This window comes from Diabrotica virgifera, chromosome 1 (genome assembly GCF_917563875.1).
Source record: "Diabrotica virgifera virgifera chromosome 1, PGI_DIABVI_V3a".
Lineage (NCBI taxonomy): Eukaryota > Metazoa > Arthropoda > Insecta > Coleoptera > Chrysomelidae > Diabrotica > Diabrotica virgifera.
In genome coordinates this window covers 236,642,135-236,668,343 of record NC_065443.1, presented here as the reverse complement: position 1 = coordinate 236,668,343, position 26,209 = coordinate 236,642,135, and the positions used below count along the sequence as shown (strand labels likewise).

General features: G+C 35.1%; 1 protein-coding gene across 2 annotated transcripts in view; it reads right to left on the bottom strand.

The window, feature by feature from the left end:
• LOC114326726 (uncharacterized) overlaps positions 1–26,209 on the bottom strand; it is a 149,115-nt gene that overhangs the window by 88,427 nt on the left and 34,479 nt on the right. The window lies entirely within an intron of this gene.

Below are 26,209 nucleotides of genomic sequence, written 5' to 3'. Positions count from 1 at the left end.
AGTATAAATGACCGATAAATTACTGCACTGCAGTCCAATGGCGGATCCAGGAGGGGCGATGGGGGCGATCGGCCCCCTCTCAAACCAAGTGACTTAATTTTTTTAAATTATATGTAATGATTAAAAAACATTCATTAATTTTTATGGAATGCCACTTCTGGAATGGAATGCTTGGAATGCCACTCCAGAATGTAAAGATACACAGAATAAAAGAAACAATCCTATTAATATAAGAAATCAAATTAAAGAGAAGGGGAGACTAAGAAAGATGTGGCAAAACACAAGGCAGCATCAAGACAGAATGAACTACAATAGAGCCGCAAGACAGCTGAAAAATACAATACTACAGCACAAAAACTCCTACATCGAAAATTATCTTCAAAATTTAACACCAACAGCAGATACCGATTATTCACTTTGGAAGGCCACCAGGAAATTAAAACAACCCAGTAAACACATACCAGCATTAAGAAATCCAGATGGCTCATGGTCGAGAACAGATCAAGAACAAGCAGAGGCATTTGGAAAATATCTTGAAGAAGTTTTTCAACCTCTACGCTATGTCAATGCTGAAGAAGATGAGGCTATCTATGAAAGTCTAGCAACAATCCAACAGCCAAGTGAGCAAACTAAACCAGTAACAAAAAGAGATGTAAAAAATACTATTCAAGATAGATTAAAAACCAAAAAAGCTCCTGGCTATGACCTTATAACAGGAACTATCTTAAAAGAGTTACCAGATAAAGGTGTAGTTATGATAACACAACTATTCAACACCGCAATAAGACTCAAAATTGTACCAACGCAATGGAAAATTGCTGATATAATAATGATCCATAAACATGGTAAACCACCTCACGAACATACCTCTTACCGTCCTATTAGTCTCTTACCGGTACTAGCTAAACTATTTGAGAAGCTATTAGCGACCAGGCTAATGAAGATAATAACTGATAATAATCTTTTTCCGGATCACCAGTTTGGTTTCAGAGAGAAGCATTCAACAATAGAACAAGTTCATAGAGTCGTTAATATAGTAAATAAAACTTTTGAAGAAAAAAAGTACTGTTCTGCACTTTTTCTTGACGTCAGTCAGGCTTTTGATAAAGTCTGGCATGAAGGGTTGCTCTTCAAAATAAAAATGAACGTTCCTGATTTAATGTTTACTATACTAAAATCATATTTAGAAGAAAGGTACTACCGTGTCAAGCATGAAGCAGATACATCAAAAATCTACCCTATACGATCTGGAGTCCCTCAAGGTAGTGTTCTGGGTCCTATATTATATCTAATATTTACACACGACATACCAACAAACGAAAATGTAACGACTACAACATTCGCAGATGACACAGCTATGTTAGTCACAGATGAAAATCCCGCAACAGCTACCGAATCTCTTCAAAGGCATATTAGGAACATTGAAAGGTGGACAAAGAAATGGCGAATAAAGATCAATGAATCAAAATCACAACATATCATATTTACAAAATGTCGTAAAATATCGCCTAATATATAAATAAATAACAAAGCAATTCCACAAGCCGAAAACTGGGTAGAACATCGAATTTGTCTATACGTAACAAACTGTTGGTATACAATACAATATTCAAACCGGTCTGGACCTATGGGATCCAGCTATGGGGTACAGCAGCAAAATCCAACATATCCATAATGGAAAGATTACAATCCAAAGTGAAGTGTTATGCTCTATAACAGACGCCCCATGGTTCGTGTCAAACAAAGACATTTATTGTGATCTAGAAGTACCTACGATCAGTGAAGTGATAGTTCAGTGCAGTGTTCGGTACATAAAACGCCTAGAAAGCCATCCAAATGCCCTGGCAATAAACTTGCTTGGTAATAGTCAACAAACTCACAGACTAAAACGTAAAAATCCACTGGACCTTATTTATAAATAAGTTTTATACCTCACCGTAATTGTGTTTATATTTTAGATATATGTATTGTTTGTAAGTGTAAAATGTATGTTTGTATGTAGCATATTATCGGAATGTCATGTTTGTTCCATACTAGAGGTCCAGTCATTCTAACGTCAATTTTTTTTTACTTCAAACCCCAAAGAGGCTTATTATTAGAATTTTTATAACTAACAGATTGCTGAATAAACGTTTCAAAAAAAATTTTTATAGAAATTTATCCAATCGGCCCTCCCTCTTAACGGTAGGTACTGGATACGCCACTGCTGCAGTCATCACAGACACAGATAAATGCCACTGAACCTCTAAAAATCATAGGACCAAGCTGAATTATGCTGAGAATATCAATTTTGAACCCCAAAATAAGTAAAAAAGAAGTTTGCCACTCCTACCTCTGGGTTCCCCCTAAAATACCCTCGTAGAGGAGAGAGAAAAAAAGGGGAAACTTCGATTTACCAAAAAAACATACTTCCACCTTCGTACAAACGTCAATGAAAATTGGGACCATTCCCTAGAAATCAAAACAGAGAAAGCAAGATCTGCATTTTAAAAAATGCCTAGGCGATAGGCCAGAGGTTCCCAACCAGTGTGCCGCGGCACACTGGTGTGCCCCGAAGTCCCTGCAGGTGTGCCGCGAAATTTTATTATACTCACTATCATTATAGAGATTATTTACCCAAGTGTGCCGTGGCTGAACCAATTTTTAAGTTAGTGTGCCTCAAGCTAAAAAAGGTTGGAAACCGCTGATATTTCCATAAAAGTCGTGTTGCTATATCTTTCCTATACTGTTGTACGGAGTTGTCGTGGACTCTCATAGACGTCACCTGCAAGAAAATTGAGGCTTTCGAAATGTGGCTAAGGCCGCACGTACATTGGATCCGATTTTCTCCGATCAGATCAGATCCGACGTCGGCCGACGTCGGAATAGAAAATAAACCCATAGTATTAAATGGGGGTGCCTACATTGGATCCGTTTTTCTCCGATCCGATCAGATCAGATCAGATCCGACGTCGGCCGACGTCGGAATAAAAAATAAACCCATAGTATTAAATGGGAGTGCCTACATTGGATCCGTTTTTCTCCGATCCGATCAGATCAGATCAGATCCGATATCGGCCGACGTCGGGAGTAGCTTCTCCTATTCTCATCGAGAAGTGTTTGGTTTCATTCCGATTGGTTGCAAGTTGATTTGCAATTTTAGTTGCAAGTTGGTTGCAAGTTGGTTGCAAATTAGTTGCAAATTGGTTGCAAGTTGGTTGCAAAATGGTTGCAAACTGGTTGCAAACTGGTTGCAAACTGGTTGCAAACTGGTTTCAAACTGGTTGCAAGTTGGGGGTTGCAAGCTAACATGTTTAAATATATTAAATTCATCATCTCCTTAACACATCTTCATCGGAACTCATTGTCGGTGGTCGGTGGTCGGAAGATTACTGAACCAATGTAGGCACCCTCGCCGGAAAACCGGTCTGATCGGATCTGATCTGATCGGAGAAAGACGGATCCAATGTAGGCACCGCCTGTCGGATCGGATCGGATCTGATCTGATCTGATCGGAGAAAATCGGATCCAATGTAGGTGTGCACTAAGTGCGGCCTTAGGCCGCACCTACATTGGATCCGATTTTCTCCGATCAGATCAGATCCGACGTCGGCCGACGTCGGAATAGAAAATAAACCCATAGTATTAAATGGGGGTGCCTACATTGGATCCGTTTTTCTCCGATCCGATCAGATCAGATCAGATCCGACGTCGGCCGACGTCGGAATAAAAAATAAACCCATAGTATTAAATGGGAGTGCCTACATTGGATCCGTTTTTCTCCGATCCGATCAGATCAGATCAGATCCGATATCGGCCGACGTCGGGAGTAGCTTCTCCTATTCTCATCGAGAAGTGTTTGGTTTCATTCCGATTGGTTGCAAGTTGAGTTGCAATTTTAGTTGCAAGTTGGTTGCAAGTTGGTTGCAAGTTGGTTGCAAATTAGTTGCAAATTGGTTGCAAGTTGGTTGCAAAATGGTTGCAAAATGGTTGCAAACTGGTTGCAAACTGGTTGCAAACTGGTTGCAAACTGGTTTCAAACTGGTTTCAAACTGGTTGCAAGTTGGGGGTTGCAAGCTAACATGTTTAAATATATTAAATTCATCATCTCCTTAACACATCTTCATCGGAACTCATTGTCGGTGGTCGGTGGTCGGAAGATTACCTAACCAATGTAGGCACCCTCGCCGGAAAACCGGTCTGATCGGATCTGATCTGATCGGAGAAAGACGGATCCAATGTAGGCACCGCCTGTCGGATCGGATCGGATCTGATCTGATCTGATCGGAGAAAATCGGATCCAATGTAGGTGTGCACTTAGGCCGCACCTACATTGGATCCGATTTTCTCCGATCAGATCAGATCCGACGTCGGAATAGAAAATAAACCCATAGTATTAAATGGGGGTGCCTACATTGGATCCGTTTTTCTCCGATCCGATCAGATCAGATCAGATCCGACGTCGGCCGACGTCGGAATAAAAAATAAACCCATAGTATTAGGCCGCACCTACATTGGATCCGATTTTCTCCGATCAGATCAGATCCGACGTCGGCCGACGTCGGAATAGAAAATAAACCCATAGTATTAAATGGGGGTGCCTACATTGGATCCGTTTTTCTCCGATCCGATCAGATCAGATCAGATCCGACGTCGGCCGACGTCGGAATAAAAAATAAACCCATAGTATTAAATGGGAGTGCCTACATTGGATCCGTTTTTCTCCGATCCGATCAGATCAGATCAGATCCGATATCGGCCGACGTCGGGAGTAGCTTCTCCTATTCTCATCGAGAAGTGTTTGGTTTCATTCCGATTGGTTGCAAGTTGAGTTGCAATTTTAGTTGCAAGTTGGTTGCAAGTTGGTTGCAAATTGGTTGCAAATTGGTTGTAAATTGGTTGCAAGTTAGTTGCAAACTGGTTGCAAACTGGTTGCAAACTGGTTTCAAACTGGTTGCAAACTGGTTGCAAGTTGGGGGTTGCAAGCTAACATGTTTAAATATATTCAATTCATCATCTCCTTAACACATCTTCATCGGAACTCATTGTCGGTGGTCGGTGGTCGGAAGATTACTGAACCAATGTAGGCACCCTCGCCGGAAAACCGGTCTGATCGGATCTGATCTGATCGGAGAAAGACGGATCCAATGTAGGCACCGCCTGTCGGATCGGATCGGATCTGATCTGATCTGATCTGATCGGAGAAAATCGGATCCAATGTAGGTGTGCACTTAAATGGGAGTGCCTACATTGGATCCGTTTTTCTCCGATCCGATCAGATCAGATCAGATCCGATATCGGCCGACGTCGGGAGTAGCTTCTCCTATTCTCATCGAGAAGTGTCTGGTTTCATTCCGATTGGTTGCAAGTTGAGTTGCAATTTTAGTTGCAAGTTGGTTGCAAATTAGTTGCAAATTGGTTGCAAGTTGGTTGCAAACTGGTTGCAAACTGGTTGCAAACTGGTTGCAAACTGGTTGAAAACTGGTTTCAAACTGGTTTCAAACTGGTTGCAAGTTGGGGGTTGCAAGCTAACATGTTTAAATATATTAAATTCATCATCTCCTTAACACATCTTCATCGGAACTCATTGTCGGTGGTCGGTGGTCGGAAGATTACTGAACCAATGTAGGCACCCTCGCCGGAAAACCGGTCTGATCGGATCTGATCTGATCGGAGAAAGACGGATCCAATGTAGGCACCGCCTGTCGGATCGGATCGGATCTGATCTGATCGGAGAAAATCGGATCCAATGTAGGTGTGCACTTAATCGTTGAATCCTAAAGATATCTTATACCGACTTCGTTACTAATCAGGGTGTATTATTCAGAATGCAAAAAGAAAAAGAGCTGTTAACCCCAATAACTGCCAAAATCGAATACCTCCATCACATCATGAGGAAAAGCGAGAGATATAGGGCTTTTCATTCACAGTCATTTGTTTCGAGCTTCTGTCATGTGTCACCAGTGCCGGATTAACCATTAGGCAAAGTAGGCAGTTACCTAGGGGCCTCGGCCTCAAAAGGGGCCTCGCAGGCCAAAAAATGAAAAAATTCAAATATCATACAATACCATAAAATGATGGTGGATGTATAAAACTACATCACAATGGTACTTTTGTTCACATTGAAGCCTATGTTGTGAGAAGTCTTTAATGAATGCCGTTTGGTAGAAGGTACCGTACTGCCTGTCAGTCTGCACGGTTTCTAAGAAAAGGACACATAGGATTATGGAATACCATAACTGAAGAAGTACGGAAATTTTAGGATTGGGAAAGTTTCTCCAGAATGCAAAAATATTGATGGAAGTTTTTCTGGATGCGAGTTCTGAAAAAGTTGGTAGTCTCTGTAGTTAAGTTTGTATCTTCTTGCGGATTAGCGTGTGATCCTTTTTAAGCTCTCATTTAGGCACGGTACTGTGTGGAACTAAGGTATAAGGTGTTGCACGGTACTGTGTGGCTTTAGGGTACTGGATAAGGGTACTGGAAAACCTTTTTACTTATCTTCAAAGATCGGTAATAAAGTGATAGAAGTAATGGGAAAACACGTTTTGAATTGAAATTAAGGAAGCCGGATACCTACTACTCCTAACGATTCAACACCAGGTTTGTCTCATATTGGCCAGTTTACTATTAAATTAAGGTATGCTAGTTCATTTGATGGTAAAGTGTATAAGCGTTTTCTCACATTCATATGCATAAGTAGCCATACTGGAGAAACTCTTTCTTTTGCTGTTTTAACCTTTTTAAACTACTGTGGCATTGATGTAAACGACATGAGGGGACAATCATACGATAATCCAGTAAACATATTATCAGACAAATACAATGGTCTCCAGTCTCATTTATCTAATATTAACAAACTTGCAATAATTTACATTACTTGTGCCGTACACTCGCATAATTTAGTTGGAGTAAGTGCTGCTGAAAGTTGCGTTGAAGCCATATCGTATTTTGGAATTGTTCAGTCCGTGTACTCTTTCAGCTTCTACCCACCGTTCGGAAGTTATAATCAAATGCTTAAATGAAACTCCACTAAGCGATCCCATTCACCACGATCTAGTCCTTAAAAAACAAGCCGCACTAGATGGAGTGCAAGCCGACGCAACAAGAGCTTTGTCTAAAGGTTATGACGCCTTTAAATCCGTTCTTCATACTCTTGCTGAAGACATTAATCAGAAAGCTGAAACAATTCATGAGACTAAGTGTTTGTTGAAAGAAATATCAAAAAAAGAAACATTCATAATGAATGAGTTTTGAGCAACAATTTTAGAAAGCATTAACGCTGTAAGTAAATCATTACATAGAGAATAGATTGAACTTCAAACTGAAGTTCAGCTTATAGAGAGATAATTTTGCTTACTACGAGCAGAAGGCCTGCGATCTACATCATCTAAAATACTCTGAATATTTCGACGAAAGTAAACGAATGCAAGCAAGGAAGCTACATTTGGATTAAGCTAATTCCAATGAAGTTTTTCTACGGGGTGAAGAAAAATTAATGGTTGAAACGTATCTAACAATTTTGGATAAGGTAATTACTAAGCTGAGTCGTCGGTTGACAGCGTATCAGTCAGTGAACTCAGTATTTGGTGTTTTGTGTGTTTTCCGAGGTTTTGGAGGGAGAAGGTAAAGGTTTCTTCAGGAGCCTCATAGCTTGGGTTGCCTAGGGGCCTCAAGATTCTTAATCCGGCAATGTGTGTCACATAATATTAATATATCTACGTCATACGTTATTGGTATATACCAATTTTACAAACCAAGGACGTATGACGTAGATATATTAATATTAGGTGACACATGACAGAAGCTCGAAACAAATGACAATCCATGAAAAGCCCTATGGACTGCTGCAACTAATCTTACAGGGGAAAAGTAAAACAAAAGCGAGGACCAAGGATTTTCTGGCTGAAAAATCTATGTACTTGGTTTACCACAACAACCGCAAATATTTTCAAATTAGCAGTGTGGAAAGTACAGATAGGCACTACAAGAAGAAGAAGAGCCTAGTCTTGAACCTCAAAATCTATAGGTTCGTTCCAACCAAAGATCTTATACACATAGATTTTGGCCAACTCCGAAAAATAGCGTAACGCGGAGCAGTTCTGGTCGGTGGTCTATCTATCTCTCTCTACCGGCGCTTAACTTTCTCTCTCTAGCATATGATGGCCGCCGCCTGTGTGTCACTGTCGTTCCGTTACTCCCACCTATTGGTAGATACGCTCACACTCGCATGACAGACAAAGATAGCTAGACCACCGTACTTGATATCGACGTTACACCCCGATGCATTGAGTGGCATATCCCTAGCCAAGTCTATTTTCTTTACATATCTCTGGTTCCAACACAACTAAGAACCGTCATGTATCGATCACGTTACTACACAATTAACGTTCCATGGGTTCTATGGGAACGAATTAATACGTTCCATGGTACTGCGCAGGACGGTGATCGTTACATGGACGGTTTCTCGTTGTGTTGGAACAAACCTTATAACATGAAATTATTATTTTTTAAACTTTCACATTATAAATGATAGGTTTGTTCCAACACAACGAAGAACCTTCACGTAACGATCACGTTACTATAAAATAAAACGTTTCATGCGTTCTGTGTCTGTATATCGTGCGTTCCATTGGTTATTTTGTTTACTGCGCAGGACGGTGATCGTTACATGGACAGTTTCTCGTTGTGTTGGAACAAACCTGATATCACGTCACGGGAAATGCTTCCACAAAGCATGCGTCGGGTGGAATTTATAGTAAAGTTGTGTACATCAATAAAAATTTATCGTGTACGTTGTATTTGACACAAATTTGTTCGTATGCGTTGACCTTTTTGTTGATGTGGACTGTGCGCCGCATGAATTTATGCAAAAATATTTTCGTGACGAAAAACACACGTTATCCGTCGCGCTGTCGGTTTTTCAGTCGACTTCAAAGAAATTTTCGCCGCACAGCAGTGTTAATGTGGGCTTGGTTATCCACTTGTCGCTAAGTGTATTCGGCGGTACGACACACAAAATAAATAACAAAATAAATACAAATAAATACAAAAAAAAATAAATACACATACAAATTTTTAATGATGTGGATCCGACTTTAAATCAGTTTTAAATGTTTTGGATTTTAGATCGTTTGTAGATAATATAAAAGTTTAAATTCAGGGATTTTTAGTCATATTTTTGATTTGATTTTGAAGATTAGACAATGAAAATTCTGTAGAGACCGTTCAATGGAAGTAGTCAATGTTATTGAGCTCATGAGAATAACAAAAAAGGCGAAAATCTGGCAACGTTTATTTATTTAAGAGCTACAAACAGACTTAATTTGCGGCAAAACGCAAAAATTTTATACGAAAGCTGCACTCTTCACTCACCTTTAAAACGCATTTTGATTTTTGTCGATGGTCGATTTGTCGTTTCTCTTTTTCTCCTCCTACGATAGGGGTTTTAAGAGGAAGCCCGGGGGTAGGAGAGACAAATTTTCGTTACATATTAAATTTTTACCTCATAAATCAGCAAAACCTCTCATATGTATACAGGGTGAGTCATGAGGAACTATACATACTCCTACCTCGTATAGAGGCCCCTATGGGGAATAACAAATGACCAATAAAAAGTGTCTGCTCCCATTGTTTAATAATATACAGGGCGAGTTTTGCATTTTGACAGAAACTTATATTCGTCATAATTTTTGAACGGTCAGATCGATGTGTCTCTTATTTTGGTCAATCGTTACACTATTACCACCTAATCAATTGATTTATTCAAACTAGAAAAAAATCAGGTCCGGCTTTAAAAAATTAGTTCGTTTGGGTCTTAGAAAAAATTTCACCCTGTATACGCTTTTTGAAAACTCTAATATTAATTTTACAAATTAGACAAATAGTCAATTAAAATGGCATATTTATTTTTCCCCACACGATTACTTAATTTTTTATTAAAAAATCAATTTTGTCAAAATCGCAATTTTACCATAAAAATAAAAAAAATAAACAACGTTTTTCTTAAAATTAAAAGTTTCACCATTTTTTTTTTTTTTCTATAACACGTCTAGGTCTAAAACTCCCCATAACACTTCTCTTTGGACTCTATAGTTTAACATAGACGTGATCAAATAGATAAATTTTAAATTTTTTCACTTAATTTTTGCGATTTAACTTTGCAATTCACGAATCTGCACCTTTTATTTTTAAAAAGTCATAACTTTTACGAGGAGAAGACTGAAAGTCTACAACAATTGTCATAGTCTTCACAATGGTAAGAGATATGTGCTGTAAAAATTTCAGAAAAAAAAATTAAAATGGAACGTTGTAGCGAGTTAAACTGTGATTTCATCTTTTTTTTTTTCATTTTTAGGTTAAAATTCCGATTTTGACAAATTTGATTTTCTAATAAAAAATTAAGTAATCGTGCGGGGAAAAAAATAAATATGTCATTTTAATTGCCTATTTGTTTAATTTGTAAAATTCATATTAGAGTTTTCAAAAAGCGTATACAGGGTGAAATTTTTTCTAAGACCAAAACGAAATAATTTTTTAAATCCGGGCCTGATTTTTTCTAGTTTGAATAAATCAGTTGATTGGGTGGTAACATAAATTAAATATTTGTTCAAAAAAAATTAATTTTTGTAATAAAAGTAATTTTTTTTAAATCTATGGTTCACTTTACCGAACTTTTAATTATTATTCATTGTCAAATTTGATTTTTTTATAAAAAATTAAGTAATCATGTGGGGAAAAAATTAATATGCCATTTTAATTGCCTATTTGTCTAATTTGTAAAATTCGTATTTGAGTTTTCAAAAAGCGTATACAGGGTGAAATTTTTTCTAAGACTCAAACGAACTAATTTTTTAAAGCCGGACCTGATTTTTTTCTATTTTGAATAAATCAGTTGATTAGGTGGTAATAGTGTAACGACTGACCAAAATAAGAGACACATCGATCTGACCGTTCAAAAATTATGACAAATATAAATTTCTGTCAAAATGCGAAACTCGCCCTGTATATTATTAAACAAGGAGAGCAGACAATTTTTAATGGTCATTTGTTATTCCCCATAGAAGCCTCTATACGAGGTAGGAGTATGTACAGTAGGTACAGTTCCTCATGACTCACCCTGTATAAGAAAAGGAATGATTACACAATATATATTTGAGTCGATCCTCTCACACCTGTTAGGTGCCATTGAAACCAGGTTATCGTTATAAAAAAAAACAATATGCGTAGACCCTCTAATATCTTTGACGACGATCCGTCCGCCAAAAATAAACAATTTGAAATGACAACTGCATAAATTAGACCCTAATTGATAGTTTACGCACTTTACGCGTAAATAATCTAGGTTAAAATTCCTTTTATGGATATGGGAAAACAATTCAAACCATACACCTGTATTTTTTATAGTTCGATTTTTACTAAAAGGTTTAATACTTAGTCGATTATATAAAATTTCACCCCTTATTAAAATTTCCTATAAATTTCCTGTTCTTTGAATTTGGACAATTTTTCATTTTCGATAGTTAAGCCCGTTTCTTTTTAGCGACTAACGATCATAATGGCACACGAAATTTACGACCCAATTTTGATTTGTCGCTTTTCTTAATTGACCTTTTAAGACGTTCACCAACGTATTTGGGCATTACTTAGTTTACGCCGTCCACTTTTTGGAAGGTTTACACAAGGTATACATATTTCGTTCCCATTAAGCTATGGTTCACAAATAGAGGAAACTGCAACGTTTTGACTACAATTTTATGCCTGCTCTTCACTATCGGCGATAATGGCTGATCAGGTTATCGTCATTAATCGGCACAATGATTGTGCAAGCGTCCAGACAATCGTCCATAATAGTATAGCGATACGCTTTAATTACTATTTTTGCTAATTTTAATTTTAATATTTTTTCTCAAAACGAAATAATATGGGTCATATAAAAGCCACAGTTAATATATACAAACCAGATGCTAAGAAAGACACGGTTTTACGAAACGAAATGCATCCCTAACTATATGTTTTTTTAGTGTTCAGTTTAACAAACTGAAGTCCCCATAAATTAATTACCATATCAGACCATTATGTCAACAACTCACTTTGGACAGGCATTCGTTTTTAAAACTGCAGAAGTGTTTCTGTTTTTATACGCCAGATCTAAATAATTTATTGCCCATCTGGTCAGAGGGTAGAAACACAAACAGATTAGCGTCTGTGGCTTTCTTACAGTCTCTTCACAGCATGTGAACCACGCGGACACACCCGACTCTCGCTAACAATCGAACCTTTTCCGAGACCTAAGCAAAACACCTTTTTGTTACCAAAATAAATAAATATTTTACTGTTCGTCGTTAACTTATTTTTATTAGCAGTAAAGCAGCGTTAGCTAAACTGTTTTTGCAGTCGTCAAAGGCTTGGATTCGCTGTGGTGTCCATTCGATTGGTGCTTTTCCTTTGACATTACCTTTTAGGGCATCATGTAGTGGTGCTTGTAGCTCAGCTGCATTGGGTATGAACCTTCGGTAGAAGTTTAACATACCTAGGAATCTGCGTAGGTCTTTCACTGTTTTTGGCTGAGTGAAATTTTGTACAGCTGCTACTTTTTCTTGTGGAGGTTTGAGTCCTCCATCTGATACTGTGTATCCCAAAAAGGTAATCTCGTTTTGCCGAATTGACACTTTGCTGGGTTTATCACAACGCCGAACTGCTTGAGCCTTTTGAAAATTTCTTCCAAATGCGAGATATGCTGCTCTTCGGATTCTGATGCAATGAGAATGTCGTCGATGTAGACGTAGGCGAAGTCTAGACCACGTAAAATCTCATCTATGAAACGCTGGAAGGTCTGTCCTGCGTTTCGTAAACCAAAAGGTATATATAAATACTCATACAGCCCAAACGGTGTGGTAACAGCGGTCTTTAATATGTCTTCGGTGGCTACTTGTATCTGGTTGTATGCTCTGACTAAATCTATTGTAGAGAAGATTGTCTTACCAGCTAGCGACTGACCGAAATTCTCGATGTGCGGAATTGGATATCGATCTGGAACAGTTATTTGGTTTAGACGTCGATAATCTCCGCAGGGTCTCCATTCCTCACCTTTCTTCGGGACCATATGCAGTGGAGTAAACCAGTTACTTTGTGATGGTCTTATGATGCCTAGACGCAAAAGATTTTCAAACTCTTTTTTAGGCCATTGCAGTTTGTCAGGTGCTAATCGTCGCGGCTTCGAAAAAACGGGTGGACCTGGTGTTGCATCGATGTGGTGCTTGGTTTGATGCTGAATGTCTTTCACGATACCGGCGGGTCGCGTGATTTCTGGAAATCGTAGCAACAGTTCATGGTAACGCGACACTTCCGCGATAGTCTTTATGCTGCCATCGAAACACTCTTTAACGAGTCCCTTTGTTCGTAGGGTTGTCGTACTGTCTACCAAGCACTGGTTAGCAATGTCCACTAGGAGAGCGAAATGGGAAAGAAACAATAATTTCCATAGACAGATTGAAGCCAGCATATGAGCTTCACGAAAGTACCCATCACGAACCAGAAAAAATGACAGTATCCAACAAAACAAACATCAGACCTAAGAGAAAGGTAAGATTTACGGGCGTGCATGATTTGGACGCTAAATTTAAAATTCGACGCTGAAAAATAAAATTACCTATTTCTGCATACATGATTTGGACGCTGGGTCTAATTGAAATGTAAATGGAAAGTCAGGTAATAAAATTCTAGAGATTAAGCTTGATCAGGTTTATTTGTCACTTTGAAATAAATACGACATACATTTTACGAAATGGTATCGATCGATACAGTTAGTTTGCTACTCATGTATCCTATCTCTAACGAACATAATTTTTTTTCTACTCTTTGGATCTTTAAGTCTATTACTTTCATGGACACTATTAATTTTAATGTAAGTTTCTTTAAAATAATGTAAGTACTTTATCTTGAGAAAAAGTAAAACTGTTCACTTTGAGCAAAATTTTACCACGATTACTTACTAACGTTGAAATTTCCATATTCACTATTACTTAGTTTATATTCCTGTCTAGTACATGAGTTATTGTAAATAGACACAGGTTTATGGATTACAAACAAATTACCAGTTTGTTTTTTGCGGGAAACGAAAGTAATTAGTTTCGGTAGTACCGCAAATAAATTATCAATATGTCATCAGATGTTACTATACAGAATGTCTCACCGAATAAATCCTATTCTACCTCTTACTCTACATCAGTGGAATTTATACAACCCGTTGGATGTGCATGATTTGGACGCTAAATTTAAAAGACCCAAAGGAGGAAGACCCAACCCTTCGGTCCTAACTTTACTTTCTGGCAGCGTCCAAAACACGGGTACTTTTAAGACCCTCAGGTACTTTAGCGTCGAAAACATGCCCGCCCAGATTTACTGGAAGTTATCAAGAAAGTGTATGTTAACTGTGAATTCTGTGATTTTTCTTTCTCCTCGTATAAACATTGCGTTGTTTTATTTCCTGTTATTTTCAATTTTTCATCATATTTATATATTATGTATTATCTATCGCCTTAGTCTCTCGGAGGGGGGTATATAGCGATACGCTTTAATTACTATTTTTGCTAATTTTAATTTTAATAATTTTTCTCAAAACGAAACATAATGGGTCATATAAAAGTCATAGTTAATACATACAAACCAGATGCTAAGAAAGACACGGTTTTACGAAACGAAATGCATCGCTAACTATATGTTTTTGGAGTGTTCAGTTTAACAAACTGAAGTCCCCATAAATTAATTACCATATCAGACCATTATGTCAACAACTCACTTTGGACAGGCATTCGTTTTTAAAACTGTAGAAGTGTTTCTGTGTTTATACGCCAGATCTAAATAATTTATTGCCCATCTGGTCAGAGGGTAGAAACACAAACAGATTAGCGTCTGTGGCTTTCTTACAGTCTCTTCACAGCATGTGAACCACGAGGACACACCCGACTCTCGCTAACAATCGAACCTTTTCCGAGACCTAAGCAAAACACCTTTTTTTTACCAAAATAAATAAATATTTTACTGTTCGTCGTTAACTTATTTTTATTATTTTTAATTAATTCCATCAACTCACACCTACCGGAATAATAGTATGTCGAACGACAGAATCCCGTTGAAGTGTCACCGAAAAACCGCCAACTCACGGATTGTAGGCGATCATAAGGCAATGATGGGAAACTATAACCCAGTATGCTCTCTACACGGTCGTGCTCGCGCTTAATTATTGTCTGTAATCGCAGGTTATGAAGAGAATTGCCCATTACGTTAAAACAACCGTCTAAGTCTAAATAAATATACATCATCATTCAACCCCGATATATCCACTGCTGCAAGTTCGGCAAGGGACGTCAAACTACTGTCAAAGTGTAAAGACGCATTTCAAAGTTCCTCTCGAAAATTTAAATTTAATAGCAGTTTTTATTAGTTAAATCCGTTAAATTTTCTTTTTTAGTTTCGTTAATTTAGTTATAGTTTAAGTTTTATATAAATATAAGTCAGTTTTAGCGTTCGAAGCGATTAAATCTTGATGAGCGGACACGGTGACGGTGACCCTCCCGATCCCGGAGAGGACGAATTTTACAAGTTTAGAGAAGAACAGAATAATAATATGGAAATAACAGCGGTTTCAGGTATCGATAATATTAATAAAAATGTCAATAGCAGCTCAAACGTAAGTAAAAATCAACTTCATATTTCGTCAAACTCGTCCCAAATAAATACAAATGACATTAGAACTACCTATAAATATTTACAAACTGACACAGGTCCTTTTGAAGTAATAATTGAAAATAAAAGTGATTTACGTTTAAATGCGATTAGGGTTGGTGATATAATATTAAAAAATTGGCCGGAACTGGATAATAAAATAAAAAGAATTGATTTGGCAGGAAAACATCGAGTAAAAGTAGTTTTTGGAGAGTCAAAATGGGCCAATTTTTTAGTAGATCAAAATAAATCAAAAAGGTTTACTGAAAATAAACTTGAGGCTTATGTACCTAAATTTATGATTCATCGTCAGGGTATTGTAAGGGATATTGATAGAGATATTTCAGATGAGGAGTTAAAAAATAAAATTAAAGCCTATGACTACCACTGTAAATTTACAGTAGTAGAAGTCAAAAGATTAAAAAGGAAAATTGTTGAGAATAATACTACGGTATATGTTCCAACTAAAAGTATTATTGTGACTTTTAGGGCACAAAGTTTACCTAAGTATGTAGTTATTAATAAGGTATTAATTCCGGTCGAACTATTTGTACAGAAAGTAATTTTGTGTTTCAATTGCCATCGTTACGGGCACGTGGGTGGACAGTGTCGTGGTAAGTCTAGATGTTTCAAATGTCACGGTGAACATTTATCCTCCAAATGCACGGAAAACCCAAACAATAAATGTCTTCAGTGCAACGGAGATCATTTAACTACAAATTTTCAGCTGTGTCCTGAATATCTGAGGGAAAAAACTATTAAAGATATTATGTCTCAAAAAAATTTAACATACAATGACGCAATTAAATTAATCCCCAATAGAACATATGCAAATGCAACTACTAGTGAAAATAAAACATTAAATCCTCAATTTCCCATAGAATTAGCGCCTCAAAAAGCTTTTCCACTCCTTCCCAGTCAAGCTGCTCTTCCATATTCTTCAGGTTTTTCGCAGTCTAGCCCCATAGATTCCCATAAATACACTATCTATAGAAATCCAACGAAAAGGGCCAGGCCTCAAACACCTGATCCTTGTATTAATGAAGCAATCAAAATAACTAAACCAATTGAAATCGCTAGGTTACAAGGGGGTATTTTGAGTCAAGAATCTTACCGAGAGAATATTATTAAAACGAATGAAATGTCAGAAACAGAAACGATAACATTAGTATTTGAATTAGTTATGGATATATTAAAGTCTTTAAATAGGGATAATATTTTAAATGTTCAACAGTTTGAAGTGGTTAATATTATTAAGGACAGACTCAATAAACAGGGATTAAGCTCGAAGACATGAACAAAACCTTTTCTATTACACAATGGAACTGCCGATCGGCAGTTTCAAATAAATGTAATTTGGAGTATTTACTTCATGAATATAAAATCAATATAGGTCTTCTTTCGGAGACTTGGTTTAAACCAAATATTTATTATAATTTCGTAGGTTATAATTGTTCACGTTTAGATAGAGAAGATGGAATGGCTGGTGTAGCAATTTTAATTAAGGATGAAATTAGTTTTTCTGAGATAGATTTACCTCAAATGGAAAAGATTATGGCTAGGTGTGTGTGTGTTCGGATTGGTCAATTTAAGGAAGTTTATCTTGTTTCAGTTTACATAAAACCTTTGAGTAGAGTTACACTGACACAATTTCTTAATTTTTTTAATAGCATACCAAAACCATGTATAATTGGTGGGGATTTTAATTCGCATCATTCGGCTTTTGGATCAGATCTAGAAGATTTTGAAGGAAGAAACCTGTTAGAAGCAATAAACTCATTAAATCTAGTATTTTTAAATACAGGTGAACCAACCCTTGTTACTAGACCAGGCAAAAGAAAAAGTGCTATTGATATTACTATATGCTCTCAAAATATCAGTCAATTATTCCAGTGGGAGGTACTTCAAGATCCCCATGGCTCTAACCATTTGCCAATACTCATGAAATGTCAACTTAGAGGAACGCCACCACCAACAAAAAGTCATAAAATATGGAAAATTAACAAGGCAGACTGGAGAAAATTTAGCACTTTGTTATATGAAAAATCATTGAATGTTATTGACGATAGTTATGACAAATTATTAGAAGATATGAACGAAGCAGCTACCGTAGCTATACCAAAAAAGAGTACAAATAAACGAAATACTTGGGAAAAATGCAAACCATGGTGGAATAATGACTGCCAAGATGCAGTAACGAAACGCAAGCAGTTATTTAGTAAATATAAAGATAATCCAAATTTGGATAATCTTAATAAGTATCAAAATCAAGATGCGATCGTTAAAAGAATTACAAATGACGCAAAATAGCTAGTTGGAAATTGTATTGTGAAAGTTTGAACAAAAATACTCCAATGAAAGATGTTTGGGCTAAATTAAACAGATTCAAAAACAGGAAACAAGCAAATAGACATCAAATAGAGTGGGGAGACTGGACAGAATATTTTCATAGTAAAATCTGTCCGAATTGGGTTAACGAAAAACCAAGAGAGTTCAAAAATAATTATACAAATGATCACATGCTAAATAAACCTTTTACAATGAACGAATTACAACAAGCTTGTAAGAAAAGAAATAATACGTCTCCCGGAATAGACAACATCCATTACCCAATGATTGCTGAGATTCCATTTATAACTAAGCAGCGCTTATTGGGCATTTATAACAGTATATATACAAACAAGTCGAACATACCAGACGATTGGAAAAAATATTTAATAGTACCTATTCTTAAACCTAATAAACCTAGAGATTCTGCAGACTCCTACAGACCTATTGCATTGGGGTCTTGTATAATGAAAACATACGAACGACTTATTAAAAACAGGTTAGAACACTGGCTGGAGAAAAATCAATTATTATCAGCAGTCCAATATGCATTCAGAAGAGGACGTTCAACTCAAGAAGTTACAACATCATTTGTTACTGATGTACAATTAGCATTTACTCGTAACAACTCAATATCCTGCCTATTTTTAGACATTAAGGGAGCATATGATGTAGTTAATCTAGACATATTGACAGATAAATTATACGCCATAGGAATTCCAGAAGGGGTTATTGCGAACTTAATGAAGTTATACCGTGATAGAAAAGTGTATTTAAATATAAATGGAGTGATAGGTACGCCCAAATCAACATCAATTGGATTGCCTCAAGGAAGTATTTTAAGTCCATTATTGTTTATTCTGTACACTGCTGATGTTACTAGTTCTATTACCGAAGAAACTAGAATACTTCAGTACGCAGACGACTTTTGCATTTATACGGAAAAGAAGTCGATCGAAGCTTCAATCAATGCATTAGAAAACGCCACAGAAAGAATTGCCGAATGGTCACAAAGAAATGGATTCAGCATCTCTCAAGATAAATCAGTCATGTGTTCATTTACGAGAAGACGTTATCAACCACCAAACCAAATTAATATAGGACCTTTCACATTCCCATATAAAACATCTGTTAAATACCTTGGCATAATTTTAAATCAAAAGCTCTCTTGGAAAGAACATATTCATCATTTGTCAAAAAAATGTGAAAACGCAATAAATGTACTAAGAGCTTTTAGCCACACAAAGTGGGGAGCCGATCCAAATATATCACTAATCTTCTATAGAGCACTAATACGTTCAGTGATTGACTATGGTTGTATTTTATATGGAAATGCAAATTTAACTCAATTGGAGATATTGGAAAAAATAAAAAATAAGTGTTTACGACTTTGTCTTGGATGTATACAAAGCACACCAACACATATTTTAGAAATTGAAGCAGCAGAGCCTCCTTTGTATCTTAGACGGCAATTTTTGTGTGATGTTTTTATGTCAAAACTCCTAGCACAGAAAAGATCTGAGAAAATACAAAACCTCAATTCAAAAATAGATAGTCCCTTCTGGCGACGTAAAATTCATCCCAAAGTAATAAGCAGTTATCAGCTATTAATCCAATTTAATAGCGAGGTTTACAGAAATGACATCCTTCCCTTTTATAATTGTGATTATAACCTATTAGAACTACAAATTCCTTATTATTATCTTAATATTGAACCACATGTTAATCAATTTAACATAAATACGTTTGTTGAGAAAACAATTCTGAAAAGATGGCCGGAGTCCGATTGTATTTATACAGATGGATCCAAATTCGCTGAGTCAACTGGATGCGCCTTTTACCATTCAAATGAAAATCTATCCAAAAAATTTAAACTTTCAAATCAAATGTCTAGTTATACTGCTGAGCTCATCGCAATTCTTCAAGCTTTGAGGTATATTAATATCCATCACAAGAATAAGTTTGTTATATTAACAGATAGCAAAAGTTCGGTAGACACAATAGTAGAAACTAAATTATCAAGCACTTCATCAGTAGTAATTATAAAAATTTTAGAAACAATCCAGTTACTTACGAATACAGGTAAACAAATTTCTTTGGTTTGGATTAAGGCTCATTATGGAATTAACGGAAATGAAATAGTGGATAGACTTGCCAAGGATGCTACTACAACAGGGGAAACGATAGAAGAACCATTAATGCCAGTCACTGATCTACGACAATGGTTTAAGAAAAAACAAATGGAGCAATGGCAACTGGAATATGATATCTCTCTTAAAGGTGTACGATTTCATGATATCCAACCAAAAATTTATAGAAAACCGTGGTTTAACGACATTACAAATCGGCACTTCATTAAAACCTTAAATAGAGCAAGGAACAAACATGGTTTATATCCAGTTCACAAAAATAAACTAGGGTTGGCCACTTCTCAAAACTGCACATGCGGGGAGTTGGGTACTTTAGAGCATGTGATTTTCGATTGCGCAAACTTCCAGATGCTGAATCAACAGTTATATAAGAATCTACAAACAGTAGGAGTTACTCTCCCCACCAATTTAAATTCCATTTTATGTACACGAAATATAAATTTGTATAAAATTGTTTATAACCACTTAAAAAATATGAAAATTGATATTTAAAAAAAAAATATATATATAAAAAAAAATTAAAAAAATATATATATATAAAACAAAACAAAAAAAAAAGAAAAAAAAATAATAAAAAAAAATAAATAAATATTAAAAAACAATAAAAAAAAACAAAATAAAAAAAAACAAAAAAAAAACAAAAAAAAAACAAAAAATCACAAAGATGGCCTAAACCTCCGCGAGGATGAATCGGGTTTAGGTCTTAGCGCGAAAGAAAAAAAAAGAAGAAAAAAAAAGCAAAAAAAAAAAAAAAATTAATATCAATTAGTGGTTTAGTATAAGTATTTAGTAATAGTGTTTTATTAGTATGTATTTTTAATGTAATGTATGTAATATATGTTTGTGATTATTAAAATATAATGTATATCAGTTAAAATTAGGAAATTGTGTCTATGAAAATAAAAAAAAATTTGAGCTGGCCAATTGGTTCAAACCAAGGTCATAAATCTAAACACACACACACACACACACACATATCCACTTCTGGATATAATAGGTCTGTTTTTGTGCTGTTTGCATCCAATTTTTGTCGATCCGTTTTATGTCATCAGACCATCTTGGCTAACGTCCTCTACTTCGATATGCTTCTTGTCTTGGTCTCCGGCGTATTATTCGCTGTGTCCATATGTTATCCAACATTCTAGCTGTGTGGCCTACCCAGTTCCACTTTATTGTTATAATTATTTCTATGGCATCTGTCACTCCTGTTCTCCGTCTTAGAGGTACCGTCATTTGGGATGGCACTAATTTGCATATTATGACGCATCTAAAAATGGTCTAAGATGGATCTTTAAAGTTGGTGATTGGTTACCGACATTGAAATTTTGCTACTGAGTATTAAAATTATTTAATGCTAAGCAGCGATTCTCAACCTGTGGGGCCCGCCCCCTAGGGGGGCGCGCTTTTAGTAATAAGGGGGCGTGAGCATATAAAAAAATACACCAACATCATTAACTAATTTACTAAAATCAAAGCAAAACAAACATCTGACAAAATAAAAAATAAAATACACATGAACACTGAATAGGAGTTATAATCATAAAGAGCACTTAATACTAAAAAGTAAGATTTTACTGTTTTTCGTCAAAATTATTGAACGAGGGGGGGCGCGGTGAAAATAATTATGGAAGATTGGGTCGCAAAGGGTAAAAGGTTGAGAAACGCTGTGCTAAGGCATAGCTTAGGAAAAAACTTCAAATTTTGACTACTGTATACCAGCGCAATAATATGAAAATTAGTGCCTTCTCAAATGACGGGAGCTCTATTTCATTGTTCGTAATTCGATCCCTACGAGAAATGCCTAACATCGAGCGTTCCATGGCTCTTTGGGTAACACAAATTTTATTTCTTACTTTCTTGATTATTGTTTAAGTTCCTCCACCATATGTACGTACAGGCAACACGCACTGAGCAAAGATTATTCTTTTGAGACACAAAGGCAGTTCTGACTTACGGACATAACTCAGCTTGCCGAATGCTACCGAAGTGAGTTCTATGCGGCGACTTAGTTTGATTATCTCTTCCTATGCATATCTCATGCCCTAAGTACATACAGTGTGGAAGGCACTTATGGAATAAAATTATTTCTGCCCTTGTTTCAAAAAATCATAAAAAATGCTGAAACCCGTCGACTTTTAAATAAAAATGTGCACTTTCTAAACATAAATTTAAATTTACAGGGTGATTCATGCAAGTCCAGCAGAGGCCATAAGCTTTATTTTTATTGGAGCACCCTGTATATTTTTATAAGCTGCTTGACCATCTGATTTCAACGAACTATATCATGTAGGGCGTAGGGTGTATTATGAATAATACAGGGTGAAATTTTGAAATTTTAAAGTATGGAAACCACTTATGGAATAAAATTGCTTATGTGTCCTTATTTTAGAAAATTATAAAAAAAATGCTGGGACACGTCTACTTTTAAATTCAAAAGGGCGGTTTACAAACATAAATTTAAATATACAGGGTGATTCGCGCAAGTACAGCATAGTCCATGATCTTTAGTTTTAATGGATCACCCTCTATATTTTTATTTTCTTAGAAGCTACTTTACAACCTCATCTCAAAAAAGTGTATTATGCAGGGTCCATTATGAATAATACAAGGTGAAAATTTTAAATTATTTATAAATTTCGTCAAGACCTTAAATACAAAACCCAATAGATTTATAACCAATAATTTATAAATAATACCATTATTTAAAGTATGATAAATTATTAATTTCAAAATTTTATGTACGTTTTTAATATGTTTACGAAAATTATACATAATTTTAAAATTTCACCTTGTATTATTCATAATACACTTTTTTGATGTGACGTTGTTTAGCAGATTCTAAAAATATAAAAATATACAGGGTGTTTCATTAAAATTAAAGATCATGGACTATGCTAGACTTGCGTGAGTCACCCTGTATATTTAAATTTATGTTTAAACAGTGCATATTTGAATTTAAAAGTTGCCATATCTTAGCGTTTTTTATAATTTTCTAAAATAAGGACACAAACAATTTTATTCCATAAGTGGTTTCCACACACTATAATTTCAAAATTTCACCCTGTATTATTCATAATATACCATAAATGATGTAGTTCGATGAAATCAGGTTGTTAAGCAGCTTTTAAAAATATAAAAATATATAGGGTGTTCCATTAAAAATAAAGCTTATGGACTATGCTAGACTTGCGTGAATCACCCTGTACAATCAAATTTAGGTTTAAAAAGCGTATATTTATATTTTTACAAATGGACGGGTCTTAGCGTTTTTTTAAATTCTTTAAAACAAGGACAGAAATAATTTTATTCCATAAGTGCCTTCCACCCTGTATTATAAGAGGTGGTTGCTTCAATAAATACACAGATTCTCGGATATCAAATTTGTACGCCTAACTTTTATTTAATATTTGACAAAAATGTATAACATAGAAGTTTGACAATCGTGCAAAATCTGTTTACTATCGTGACTAGAAACGAACTTATTTAGGAGTAATTATTAGGCAACGAATTTTCCCCGAAATGTTTTGTAGGTATACGTAATGTTTTTATTGATCACTGGAAATCTAATTTTAACACAACAGTTTTATTGAACTACTTAACAAAATATTATCGACAACATTGTAGATAAAAACGATATGGGGAAATTGGGCTGGATATTTGAACATTATAGAAAAAATATAAACTGATAGTAGTTTCGAGTTATCATTTCATTCATAATGTTCAAATATGGGAAACCTTGACCCTTTTTATATACAACCATTACGAAAGTTTTCAATTTATCTATCAATTTCTCAAAATAAATCGGATGTTCAAATATCATTTTTATATGGGATTTAGCCACAATTGTTATTGGTGTCATGAAAATTATATCTTTAATTAATAGGCCAGGGTAATAAGACAAAAATATACCCTGTTCGTGACACTCGAGCAGCCAGGGTACTGAAGCGTTTTTTCGACAAATAATACCTATAGGAACAAATTGTAACTATTTCCTGCGTAGGATCTGGCGGCCATTTTTATTTATAAACAATTAACTGTCAAAAAATGCCATTTTTCCCTTTTTTCTTCAAATCAATGGAAAACAGTGAAACATGATTTTTTTAGTACAAATATCTTTGAGATTATGGAAAAAGCTTTAAAATAACATATTACAAATTTTGATATACTCATTTATTGTTAATATAATTGCGAAAAAAGGTCGGAATTGCAAAAAAAAATATTTTCGCAATAACTGCTGTAAAAATTAGTGTACAGGTTTGAAATTTCTGTCAAATGAGGGTTCTTTGGTGCTTAATATGTGATAAAAATTTCAAAGCGATTCATTCAATTGTTTAAATTTTATTCGAATTGTTTATCTCAGTGAGCATTTTTTTTGCACTAACATAAGTCAGAAAAAAATGACGTTAGAACCATTCCACAGGTGTTAAATGGAAGAGCATGAACTATATTTTCAACTTGGTTTAAAAAAAGCGAATAAAAATGCATTTATTAGTAATAAATAATTGTGAAAATGTATTGTAAATCTTTCCTTATAAAGTTTTTGAATAACTTTTTCCAAAAAAATTAACTTTTTTACCCTGTTTTAAGTGCACAACTACCAAGTAATGTTATTTATATCATAATTGATAAAAAATTGTAATAAATATATATAATTTCTTATATAACAAAATAAAAAGTTTATAAGGAAAGATTTACGATACTTTTACATAATTATTTATTACTAATAAATGCATTATTTTTTCGCTTTTTTTAAACCAAGTTGAAAATATAGCTCATGCTCTTTCATTTGACACCTGTGGAATGGTTCTAACGTCATTTTTTTCTGACTTATGTTATTGTAAAAAAAATGCTCTCTGGGATAAACAATTTGAATAAAATTTAAACAATTGAATGAATCGCTTTGAAATTTTTATCACATATTAAGCACCCAAGAACCCTTATATGACAAAAATTTCAAAGCTGTACACTAATTTTTACAATAGATATTGCGAAATTAATTTTTTTGCAATTCCGACCTTTTTTCGCAATTATATTAACAATAAATGAGTATATCAAACTTTGTAATACGTCATTTTAAAGCTTTTTCCATAATCTCAAAGATATTTGTACTAAAAAAACCATAACTTTCACTGTTTTCCATTGATTTGAAAAAAAAAGGGAAAAATGCCACTTTTTGACACTTAATTGTTTATAAATAAAAATGGCCGCCAGATCCTACGCAGGAAATAGTTACAATTTGCTCTTATAGGTACTACCTGTCGAAAAAACGCTTCAGTACCCAGGCTGCTCGAGTGTCATGGAAAAAACCTTATTACCCTGGACTATAATTGATGTTTGACGTTTCGATTTCCGCTCCCAAAATCGGTGTAAAAAACGCTGGACGGAAGGGCCGCCCGAGAACTTTATCGTACTAATCTATATCGTTATCGTACTGGATACTGGCATTCTATAAAAATAGCAAAGTTACTCGTTATTTTGATATTTTAGAAACACCTTGTATACTTGAAAATATTTTATGGTTCTACGCATCATTAATTCCTTCATTTGAGAAAATGTTCGATGCCATATTTCGGGGACACACTATAGATGTATAGATTATTGCATAAATCAATAGAATATTATAGTCATACTTTCATTTCAAATTATAGTCCAGGAACCGAAGCATTTCACCTCGCAATTTTTACAGAATGGATCGATTTGCTTGAAAATTTGAGAATAAGTAGTGGATAGTTCAAGGATCAAAATCTATATGATGCCGAAAGGCGCTTTTACCATGGGGTCGGTTGCCACCCCATCTTAAGGGTGGAAATTTTTTATTATATTTTGACTGCAAAAGTTGATAAAAACATTCATTCTAAGCAAAAAATGTTCTATACATTTTTTTGATAAAATTAATACTTTTCGATTTATTCGCTATCGAAAGTGTTAGTTTTTATTATATTTTGACTGCAAAAGTTGATAAAAACATTCATTCTAAGCAAAAAATGTTCTATACATTTTTTTGATAAAATTAATACTTTTCGATTTAT